The sequence below is a fragment of the Bombina bombina genome, chromosome 1 (assembly GCF_027579735.1).
Source record: "Bombina bombina isolate aBomBom1 chromosome 1, aBomBom1.pri, whole genome shotgun sequence".
Classification (NCBI taxonomy): domain Eukaryota; kingdom Metazoa; phylum Chordata; class Amphibia; order Anura; family Bombinatoridae; genus Bombina; species Bombina bombina.
The window spans coordinates 968,608,989-968,621,466 of record NC_069499.1 but is presented as its reverse complement, the minus strand read 5'-3'; positions in this window follow the sequence as shown (position 1 = coordinate 968,621,466).

Sequence of the window (12,478 nt, the reverse complement as noted above, 5' to 3'; positions counted from 1 at the left end):
ACAGAGAGATATGCTGCTGCAAGAAATTGATTCACTGCAAATACAACTTGAGGAGCACAAAAGTGAATCCAAGTATATGGCATTCGAGAAACAACTGAATGAAACACTGGATAAGATGGCTATTGAACTCTCTGATAACAAATAAAAGAAATATGCAAGGGATTGCAAAGATTATGATCTTCAAGTTGTTTATAATTGGAATGCAGCAAACAGAAGTCTTAATAATAAATCGACCAGAAAGAAAAATGGTAAAGGAAAAAATAAGAACAAAAATAAAAATAAGAAAGTAACATTTACAAGTTTTGAAAACACAGAGTCTAATGATGATAGCAGTTCAGAGGTTACGAATGTACCAAGATCTACATCTACTCCTATCAGTGCTTCCACTAAGTCTATAGAGGATATGGGAGCGAGGCCAAAAAATGGGGGCACAGCCTCAGAGTTGACAGGAAAAGAGGATCCGATAACATCAGGACATCATCTACCCAGGTATCCAAGTCGCCAACGATTCAAGAATGTGAAAAATGACAAGAGCTCAAAATAATTAATTTGTCAGATTTAACACTCAATGACTTTGAAAAAGCAGTTCTGTCCAAGGGACTTGGTTTCTCTCCTACACAGGACTTCAATCTTTTCAGTACCATCATGGACTTGAATAAGTTTGTACGGAAAATTACGTTGAGGAAACATTTCAGCACAGAACAGTATTCATCATCCAATGAGAGTCCGGATGATCCATCTAATATGTTGTCCTTAAATGACAAATGGACGTTCTCTGAGTTATGTGACATTGACACTTTATCTGATTTAAATCGAGAGAGTGACGCTTCATCCAAAAGGGCAACACAACAGATAGTTAACAATACTAAACGTAGTACTTTTTATCCTGTTAATTCACGTACTGACTTGATAGAGGTTTTTCATTCTATCTTAGAACAGGATCTGACACAGTTAGCTGAACAAGTTGGAATCACAGAAAGAAATAATTATACTGATTTGAGTAAGAAGGAAAAGAGAGCGCTAGATAAGATTGTTAACAATAAAGACATAGTGGTGTTAAATTCAGACAAAGGTGGTTCAATTGTTGTGTTAAATAAGAAACAGTATTTGGATAAAGCCTTCAGACAACTGGGGGATTTAGACACTTATAGAAAACTGACTTATAATCCGACTATAAAATTTCAGAGAGAAATGTCACATTTGTTAGACGATGGCAGTGAGAGTGGCATTTTATCTAATAAAGTATGTGATTCTATTTTTGTTGATCACCCTAGAGTTTCAGTCTTCAAGTTTTTGCCAAAAGTACATAAGTCCTTGGTGAACCCTCCCGGGAGGCCCATAATTTCGGATATAGGGGCACTGGGAGAGAAACTCGGTGAATGGCTAGATGCACAACTACAGCCGGTGGTACAGTCATTACAAGGGTTTCTAAGAGATACAAAACACCTTTTAAGATATTTACACAAATTTAAACGGCATACAGACTACAATTTTGTAACTATAGATGTAGTCTTGCCATATTCGTGTAATCCGCACAGTCTGGGCATCAAGGCTATGGAAAGAATGCTCTTGAAATATTCTAATTATGATTCAAATTTTTTTTTTTTTTTTTAAATAGTTTTTTTTATTGAGGTTTAAATACAGTACAACAAACAAATGATAGTCATTAAAAACAAAATAGAAGAGTTACAATAATCGCCACATCTTCATATAAAGTTCAGTTTGCTGCAAATCAAAAATAGTCAATACAGATGGAAAAGAGACCTCATATTTTTCAATTTTTTTTTGTTACTAATTAACTTGAACATCATCAAATATTATTATGAGTGAAAATAATTGGAGTGATATGTACTCATAGAATACGGTGCATAATTAACATCAATATTACTTCTGAAACAAATTTGTATAATGTGCGATTCGCCTACAGTCATATCTTACTGCACACCTCACATATCTCTCATAATAAATTCTCCGTTTAATTTTTGAGTGAAGACTAGTGGAATAGATATATGAACTTGTAACGAGTATTATGCAAACCAAGGTTAATCACAATGCATATTTTGTAGTCTGTTTTGTATTAAAACTTAAGAATATAAAGTATATTGTTAATAAATGAGGTCATTTTCGAGGGAAACCGCGAAGACTTATAAACTTGTAAAGAGTATTGTGCAAACCAAGATTGATCACAGTGCATAGTCTGTATTCTGTTTTGTATTAAAATTTAAGACTATAGTATATTACTAATAAATGCGGTTATTTTCGAGGGAAACCGCAAAATAAGTGTCTGGTCTAAATCATAACGACCAGAGCACTATATAGAGATGGGGGGGGGGAGACCAACCACTATATACAACATAACCACTCTAGTGGGTTTATGAACAAAAGGGAAACTGGCGAGATTATTATAGTATATCTTGCTAGACACTGGTACATACAAAACAATGATTAAAAAGGAGGTGATCTCTGAGATTAGTATACGGCTAAGATTGCTGCCAAATCTAGGGTGATTATCATTAAATGCATCATCTCAAGGTAAAGGTATAAGTGCAACTCCTGCCCTCCGAGTGTGGGCCCTGCGCTCAGAGACAGGAAAATCAGTCAGGAGCCTAAGGATCACTATGTGGCATATTATACAGATAGAGACCTAAGTAAACATTAGTGCTAAAGCTATAGGTCCAAAATTATCTCTTAGTAAAGTGACAAATAAAGAGCATGCATATAGTATATATGAACATCAGCAGCTTATAACTCTGATGAATAAATGGGCTAAATTGAACTGTAAATAGGGCAAAAAAAAACTGGTTAACATTATAAGCTGTGTATGCTGAATGTATACATCCCTATTGTGCAAAGCAATTTAAAAGAAAAGAAACACATTCGGTCAGTAGCATGCTACAGTTAACTATTGTACAGAGGGAACACAGCAGGGGAAAAGTTACATTAAGTTCCCTTCACCATGGGACCTTATATCAGCAGGGGAAACGTTTCATTTGAAAGAGCAGTGAAAACACAAGTTCCCGGTGTAGATTGGAAAATAAAACATAAGTATTAACACACTGTCAGTTCATGCCGACTCAGCAGTCTGAGCGACAGGACAAGAAGACTTCAGCCCACTCCGACTCTAAGCGTGACAGAAGCCAGTCTCCAGGGCTCCTCCATTCCAGCTAAGGAACGTGAGGCACAAGAGAGACACCGAAATCTCAATCGGGGACCCCCTTCCCCCTCCAGTTCCAAGGCCAAATCAGCTGACTTAGCCGCAGGAGTGCAAGCACTCGGCGGGATCACATCGCCACACTGCTCCCAGACCTGGTAGAAAGTAGGCAAAAAAGGAAGAGCTCCGCGGTGTGGGCCTGAGCTGAGATCCGGCATCCGTGCGAAACTGGTAAGCATCGGCGGGTGAGAGAACTGCTGCACCTGTTTGGGCGTAGGAAACCCTGGAGCGATAACTGCAATGGCTGGGTACCTGTCACAGGGAGAGCCCCTTCATCCTGTATGCAGTTGCTATGCGTGGTCTCAGGTGAAAACAGTTTGGGGCAAATGATCTTCAAACAGGTTGTATAACCCTCTGGGTGGTCCAGACGTTCGGTAACAGACGGTACTTGCCCAAATGCCTCTGTGAGTGTATGCATTAAATTGTCAAAGTGGGCATCTATTAGTGCGGCGATCTCCTTTTCCCACAAGTTCAGCGCCATCTTGAAATTCTCGGATGACTGACTTGCACAGTGATTTGTCCCATAAACAGATGAAAGCTAGCCTCCATAAGCTCCCGGACTCATGTCTGAGAAATGTAGATGAATGGGAATCATTTCTAAACAACTTTTAAGCAAAAACAAAACGTAGAAGTCCCTGTAATATATCCAGAGCTGGGAGCTCAGTAAAAATGTGACCATACGCTTCTGGAGCTAACTCCGCCCCCCATTATGATTCAAATTTAATAGAATTTATATTAGAAGCAACCATGTTTCTATTGAGCCATAATTATTTTATTTTCAATGTGGAGTTTTTCCTACAACGAAGAGGCACAGCGATGGGGGCAAAATTTGCCCCATCGTATGCAAATCTTTATTTGGCAGACTTTGAGAATAGGAGACTTTTTAATGAACAGAACATCTATAAACCTAACATCATATATTACACACGCTATATAGATGATATGCTTATTTTTTGGACAGGAACTGAGAATATGTTGGTTGATTTTGTTAATTATCTTAATCTTAATGAGGATAATTTGAAATTTACATTCAGTGCATCAAATGAGAGCATGTCTTATCTGGATGTTAAACTCATTAATGGTAAAGATAATATTTGTACAGAGGTATTTAGGAAGGATATCACAGGGAACACAATATTAAGGGCTGACTCGTGTCATCCTAGACATTTGAAAAAAGGTATCCCTAAAGGTCAGTAAGTGCGGCTGAGGAGAAATTGCAGTACTTTGGAAAGTTATAGACTGCATGCAGCAGATCTAACCATAAGACTCAGTGACAGAGGTTATGACAGAACCACTCTTACAAGGCTAGCTGATCAGGTTGGTAACTATGATAGGGAGAACTTACTTAGGGTTATAAGATAACCCTAAAGGCATACCAAAGAGGGATGGTATTAATTTTATCACCACTTACAGTAAGCAGTTTGACTCTATTTGCAAACTTATTGAAAAAAAGGTTACCTATCTTAGACAGAGATGTAGATCTTAGGAATTTATCTAGTTACTGCAATTATATACCGAGAAGAGCTAAAACTATAGGAGATCTGGTTAGAAGAGATTTTTGCAAAAAGAGTTTGACCCCAGTAATAATGACTAAAAAGTGGTTTTCTACTAAAGAGGGATTTTATAAATGTAACATCAGACCTTGTAAAAGCTGTAGTTATGCAGTAATAGGTGATACGTTTAGTTCTACTCAGACTGGACAAATTTATAAAATCAAGGAGAGAATTCCGTGTACATCAACTTTTGTCATCTATTTACTTACCTGCAATATTTGTAAGAGCCAATATGTAGGGTTAACTTCGAGAATGCTCAAAAATAGAATTAACGAGCATCTTCTTTCATTAGAGGCAAAAGTTCCCAAGACCCCTGTAGCGAAGCATTATGCGCTGCATAAAAACAGTAATGTTTCCTTTGGGTATCAAGGTATAGAAATGGTGACTTTAGGACCAAGGGGAGGCGATAGATATGCAGCACTGAGCAAGAAAGAGGTGTTTTGGATCTACACTTTAAAGACAGGCGCACCCTTAGGAATAAATAAGATCAGTGACATTAAACTGTTCATTGATAGGTCAGATTGTGCTTGATGAATAATACAAAAAATGTCTTTCTCTCTTTTTAGGCAGTGCATGTGTTTTGATTAAGGCTAACTTGAGCTATCTGGGATCTAAATGTGGAATATGTTGGAGTCCTTTACATATGGAGAATAATGGTTGTTCCCAAAACCGCTAATTGTATGTTGGCATTTGACTTTTATACATGTAGCCCACTAGGGCAAATTGGTTGAGGGACGCTGGTGTTCTCGTATACATGTGTTTTGACACCAATTTTATTCCACATATGCTTTGATTCTGGGATATTCAGGCAATAAATAGCTTCATTGTTATGGGTCAACCTTTGATCATAGCAAAATTATAACAACAAAGTAGCCAGATTATTTTGCTTAAACTCTGAGATTCTCATATATACGCAGCACTTTATGTAGTATTCAATATATGTTTTTTCCTGATATGAGCTCTGAGTCCTAATGATATTAACAGGTGTTTGTTCTTATTTTGAAACTCCACATGATTTCTCACGTATATGCAGTTTGATTACGAGATCATATCGGGTGCAATGTTTTGAATGACAGCTTCTACACGTGATGTAGTGCTTATAGGAAATATCATGTATTCATATTTATATACGTATGTACAGATCTAAATGCAGGTTCGCTTATCAACTATTTGCAATACGGCTAGATGAATTATCTCGTGTGAATTTTGCTTTATTAAGTTATTTATTTAGTTTGTTTGCAGATGTCGTATCCATTTCAGTTCCATTATGACTTATTTGCTATTTTAAATCAACATGGAATGTCTCCAATGAAGTTGTATTACAGAAAAAGTGTATAGAATGTATTGTATTATTTGACATTGTATTTATTGACTGTTGTGAAATGTTTACTATATCAACTGTGTTGTATGCACCTGGTGTGGGAGGAGTTTCGCCTCTATGTTTGGGTTTAAAGGGATTCCTGCACACCTGTTTTGTAAGCTCTGATGAAGTGCCGAGTGTGGCAAGAAACGCGTCAGCGGTGATCAGGTCTGAGTGTACTGTGCCTTTTGAAAGTTTTATATGAGTAACCAATAAAAGGACGTTTTATCTGCATATTTATAGCCTTTCTATGGTCTTATATGGGTGAATTTTATCCGGAAGGTGTTGTACCTTTTGTGTTTTAAATATAATGATACCCCATTATTTAACCAGATTTGAAAAGACCTTTTGAAATGGAGAAATTACAATTTTTCTTGGCTGGGTAGATTAGCGGTGGTAAAGATGAACATTCTCCCTCGTATCTTATACTTATGTAGGACTTTGCCTAATAAGATCATCAGATCAGATATAGAAAAGATGCAATCTGAATTACTATTCTTTATCAGAGGGCCAAAATCGGTGAGGGTCACAAAATCGATAATTCATAGGCATAAATTGTTGGGGTGAGTGGGTGCCCCTAACTTAATGGACTACTATAGAGCAGCCAGATTAGCACAATACTCTATGATCTTAAAGAGATCAGAAAATGCCATATGGATATCATTTGAGGCAGAAATTAGGTGGATGGGAGGACCTAGACTCAATCTTGTGGGATACACAGATAGCTCACACTAGTAGAGAATCCCCCTAAACTGCACACCTTATAGCTTACACTAAACACATGGGCCAAGGCAAGAAAGAGGGGGGATTTATTACCAGAACATTCCCTGTTAACACCAATTAGGTGCTTACTGTCTAGGGACACCTGCATACAAATTAAGAAGTAAGAAAACAAGGGATTGTATAGGATGGTGGAACTTTTGGTAAATAGGAAAATTATATAATTCTCCCAATTACAAATAAAAATGGAGTCTTTAAAACTTCACTGGTATTTATACCTTCAGTTGGGTTCCTCCCTTCAAACTTTTTTAAAAAAAATCTCAGAGCAAGGTGGCAACAGTCTTGGAAATTTGTGACAATAGCCCTCATAGGACTAAATACTCCATATCCAGACTATACTTAGCCCTACAATCTTCTCTGATCAAAACTAAATCCCCTATGATGATAGCATGGGAAAAAGAACTAACATTTCTAGGGAGGTGCAGGGTTGGGAGACATTGTTCCATTCCGCAGATAAAGGTCTACTGAGTGTGGACCTAAATGAAAACTCTATGAAGACTATTTTCCACTGGTACTTGACCCCACTGAGAACATCACATATGTATCCACAGGGGAACAAATTGTGTTATAGAGGATGTGGGGAAGTGGGATCATACAATATGTGGTGGGATTGTGTTGAGGTGCGAGTGGTGTGGAGACAGTTGTCTTCTCTCATTAGCCAACTAATAAATGAGGAGTTTGTCCTTACTATTCAACAAGCACTACTACATGACTATATTGACACATTTCATAGACATCTCAACACATTTAATAGAATCCTCTGCATGGTCACCAGGACCTGTATTGCAAAATATTGGAAAATACTGGAAAACAGGCACCCCTTCATGGTCAGAAATATACAATATACAGCATACATATAATATGTATGAGTCAGCATCTGGGATATATATACAGATATTCAATTAACAAGATATGGTACTATTGGATAGGCAGAGAAGAGCTTACAAAATGAATAATATCTAAAATGTTTGCTTGGTTGGGTATTGTAGACTATTGTTTCGTAGAAATATGATGAATTGTTAAAAGTTGTTGTCACTGACCCCTCTATTTTTCCCCCACCCATCAGCATTTTCTAGTATTGTTAATGTAACCTACATATATAACAATGGCTAGTATAGTTAATTGATGTGAAATGCATTGTGGATTCAAGAAGTGGTGGACACTTACGACATAAGAAATAGAAATTCCCTACATTTTGGAGTTCCCCATAGGGTCACTTCTAATTAGGAGAGGCGAAGGGATCAATGTTGGGCGTTTATAGCTGTACAGATATATGTCGATTTTTTCCCCTTTTCTATTGTCTTTTGCTATGGAGATTTGAGATACAACCTATGATGTATGTGAATTACAAAGTTTATAAATACTTCAATAAAAAATATTTAAACATAAAATATTAAGGACCAGATTACAAGTGGAGCAGTATTTAAGGCTATTGCTCTCGGGCTAACTCCACTAGAAGTAAGCTTTTTGTGTGCGTCGGGTAGCACTCGTATTAAAAGTTAAAAGTAAACTGCTTTCGCTCGAGTGCTAAGCCGAAATTAGGATAATGTGCGTGACATAATGTATTCCCTCATAGAAGTCAAAGAAGGAAAAAAACTTACACCCAACTCGCGCACAGACACGATTGAATAATATCAAGTACGCTAACACGACATGAAATATAAATATTTCACATTCACTCAAAAGGGTATTATGTAGGGCAGTGACCTAAAAAAATGACAGCTCTTTTGCTGCCCAAAAAAGAAAACCCTACTCTAAAAAACCGTAATCTTCAAAAAAGATTGCCCTGAAAAGGGCATTTGGAAGGGCATATTGCGTTGGGGGGTTGTGGTGAATTAGGGGTTAATAAGTTAGGGGTTGTGGCTGAGTAGGGGTTAAGCAGAGTAGGGGGCTAATGCATTGAGCTATTGGTGGTTTAGGGTTTAATTGGGTAGAAGGTTTATTGCGGTGGGCTATTGGCATATTAGGGGTTAATAGGGTAGAAGGTTTATTGTGGTGGGCTATTGGCGGTTTAGGGGTTAAGTAGTGTAGGGTTAGTTTGCTGTGGTGGGTTCTGTCGGTTTAGGGGTACATAAGTATACTTGTTTGGCTTGGTGTAATATATTCCAAAGCAATCCTTTGCTATACATGGCCTATATCAGTGCAGATGCTAACTGGAATATATTGCCAGCATCGTCACCCATTGGGATGTACAGTAAAGCTCTTGGCGATGTTACTTGTTAATATAGATGTCGGCAGCTTGGAATATTTTGCCAGCTCGCTTAACATCACAGCACATCCCTTTGTATATATTGCCGCATAACAGCACTTTCCATCAAGGGAGCCTTTGTCCTTATGAATCAGTGAGCACATAGGTATCAGTTGTACACACACATGCACTTCCTGTAAGTTTCACTTTAAATGTAAAAAGTTTTTTAACTAGGTTTTTCTGTTGAATTTTCATATAAATGATAGAAAACATTTGAGTACTTTGTCCCTTTAAAAAAAAAAAATTATATCTTGGCCTGGATTTTTGTAACATGAGCTAAAATACTAGAAAAGTAAACATGTACATGTAGATGCTTTTTGTAAACACTTTGAGATTGTAATAGAAAATGGTTGCTATGCTTAGTAAAACAACTTTGCAATATACTTTCATTATTTATTTTGCAGTAATTCAACTGGAACTGCACATTGTAAACTTTTCAAGGCTACTCCCTGCTACACATCCAGAGGTTACTAAATAAAGAGATGCAAAACCATGTGTTTTTTAATTACATAATGAATGGTACTATCTTTGTCTACTCCAGTAACAACTATCAACTGACTCTTCCATCTAAAATAAGTGGAGAGTGGCTATTGAAAAACAACTGCAGCAAACAAGGCACTCATTGTGTGTTTACAATCTGTTGATGTGTGCCAACATTCCATTGAAATTAATTTTGAAAAATGGGCATTTTAGACTTCTTCTCAGTGGATCATATCAGCCTAATGCTTGTCTAGATTCACAAACAAACTCCAGTCTGTCCACTGTCTTTCCAGATCTCTCCAGTTCCTATGCGATTCTATTAAGCTCATTCATTAAATGAAGTGATCATTTTGAATAGACTGAACAAAACAACATAAGTGCTCCAAAGTTTGCTAATGAATGAGTCCCAATTTACAAACACTTATTATAGCCTCAATTGTGCATGGTAACCACAATATTGCCAATATTCCTTTTCAAATGCTGAATAATAATGCCCTTCCTCTTAAAGTTTCATTAGCTATTTAAATATTTACAAAATAAGTGTAAAGTTTTATTGTCTATAAAACAATGGTAGCTCCCATGTTGTAACTTAGGCTACCTTCTCTACTGTGGCCAATTAGGGACAGTTATAAATAGTTCACTTGAGTGTGCAGCCAATGGCTGTGTGGATTATAACAATGTTCTGCACTTCCATTTCTAACAGGAACTGAAAAACTCACAATTTCAGAATGGAATTACAGGAAAAGGGCACAAAATAAATAATGAAAGTAGTGTAACGCAGAGTTTATATATATATATATATATATATATATATATATATATATATATACACGATTTATCATTTTATATTACTATCTCAAAGTAGTTAATGGCCCATTAACTAAATCTTACTTAAATCGCACAACTTGAAGGGTGTTACGCATATTTTACATTTTAATGTTCTTCACATAGAAAAAAAAAAGTTATTTTTATTTTTAAATAGATATTTCAATATATATCTGATAATATTATTGTAAAATATATATATGCACAATAAAACACATTATTAAATATTATTATAGAAGTATTATTTAGACATACACACACACACACATATATATACAGGGAGTGCAGAATTATTAGGCAAATGAGTATTTTGACCACATCATTCTCTTTATGCATGTTGTCTTACTCCAAGCTGTATAGGCTCGAAAGCCTACTACCAATTAAGCATATTAGGTGATGTGCATCTCTGTAATGAGAAGGGGTGTGGTCTAATGACATCAACACCCTATATCAGGTGTGCATAATTATTAGGCAACTTCCTTTCCTTTGGCAAAATGGGTCAAAAGAAGGACTTGACAGGCTCAGAAAAGTCAAAAATAGTGAGATATCTTGCAGAGGGATGCAGCACTCTTAAAATTGCAAAGCTTCTGAAGCGTGATCATCGAACAATCAAGCGTTTCATTCAAAATAGTCAACAGGGTCGCAAGAAGCGTGTGGAAAAACCAAGGCGCAAAATAACTGCCCATGAACTGAGAAAAGTCAAGCGTGCAGCTGCCAAGATGCCACTTGCCACCAGTTTGGCCATATTTCAGAGCTGCAACATCACTGGAGTGCCCAAAAGCACAAGGTGTGCAATACTCAGAGACATGGCCAAGGTAAGAAAGGCTGAAAGACGACCACCACTGAACAAGACACACAAGCTGAAACGTCAAGACTGGGCCAAGAAATATCTCAAGACTGATTTTTCTAAGGTTTTATGGACTGATGAAATGAGAGTGAGTCTTGATGGGCCAGATGGATGGGCCCGTGGCTGGATTGGTAAAGGGCAGAGAGCTCCAGTCCGACTCAGACGCCAGCAAGGTGGAGGTGGAGGTTATTGTAATGTTTCGGGGGACCGTATCCCAGACAAAGTAACACAGTGAAATGAACACATTTATAAAACAAAATGAAAACAAACCCCACCCCCTAGTTCAGAACAAAAAAACGTGACGTGGTTGTCCTAGCAACCACAATAAACAAACAAATTAACACCCACAATACCTCTCATCAATATTTGGAGGAATAAGTGAACATAAAAAACACACCAAAAGATTAAAAATAGCCTGAGTTCACAAGCGCAATTATCCTGTAGGATTAAATAATAACTATAGCAGGCTTGCATTGTAACCATATAAATGAACATTAGGCAAACAAATAGGATGAATCGTCATATGTGCTCTATCAGCATACTAAACACTAATCGAAGCAAAAGGAGTGTACCTGAAAATTCACGAATACATGTGAAGAGACAGAGGGACACCAAAAAGCCTTCGTGCTCGCAGTGTGTGTCCGATCGGAGGATCACGTGTGACGTAATCACCTATACTCAGCTGTGTAAACAAAACACATAACAGCTGATCCAGCTGATCGATACATTCACTGTCACTTCTGGGAAAAAAGGATGTATAAAGTATATAAGCACAGGAACGAATGTAAGCTAAGCAAGAATACGGAAGGACTATGTTATATGCAGCCCAAATGTGGTGCAATATGGCCAAGGGCATAATAATGCAGCAAGCATGTAATGACAATTTAAAGACATAAGCATAGAGTCAGCATATAGTAGGGAAAAGCTTCAACATACATGGCTGGCACTTATAGGGTGTATGAAATACACATTTGACAAAATACAAAAATAATTAGAATTAAAATTAGAATTAGTGCCCATACATTGCACTAGTACCAACCAAAAGGATCGTGGATTCCCATAGGGGTTGACAATATAGATATACTATGCTCACAGGGGGAACCTTCGTAATTACTCAATGAGTGCAGAAACAATACTACTGAGATGATCACAAATAATGAATATTGAATATGCA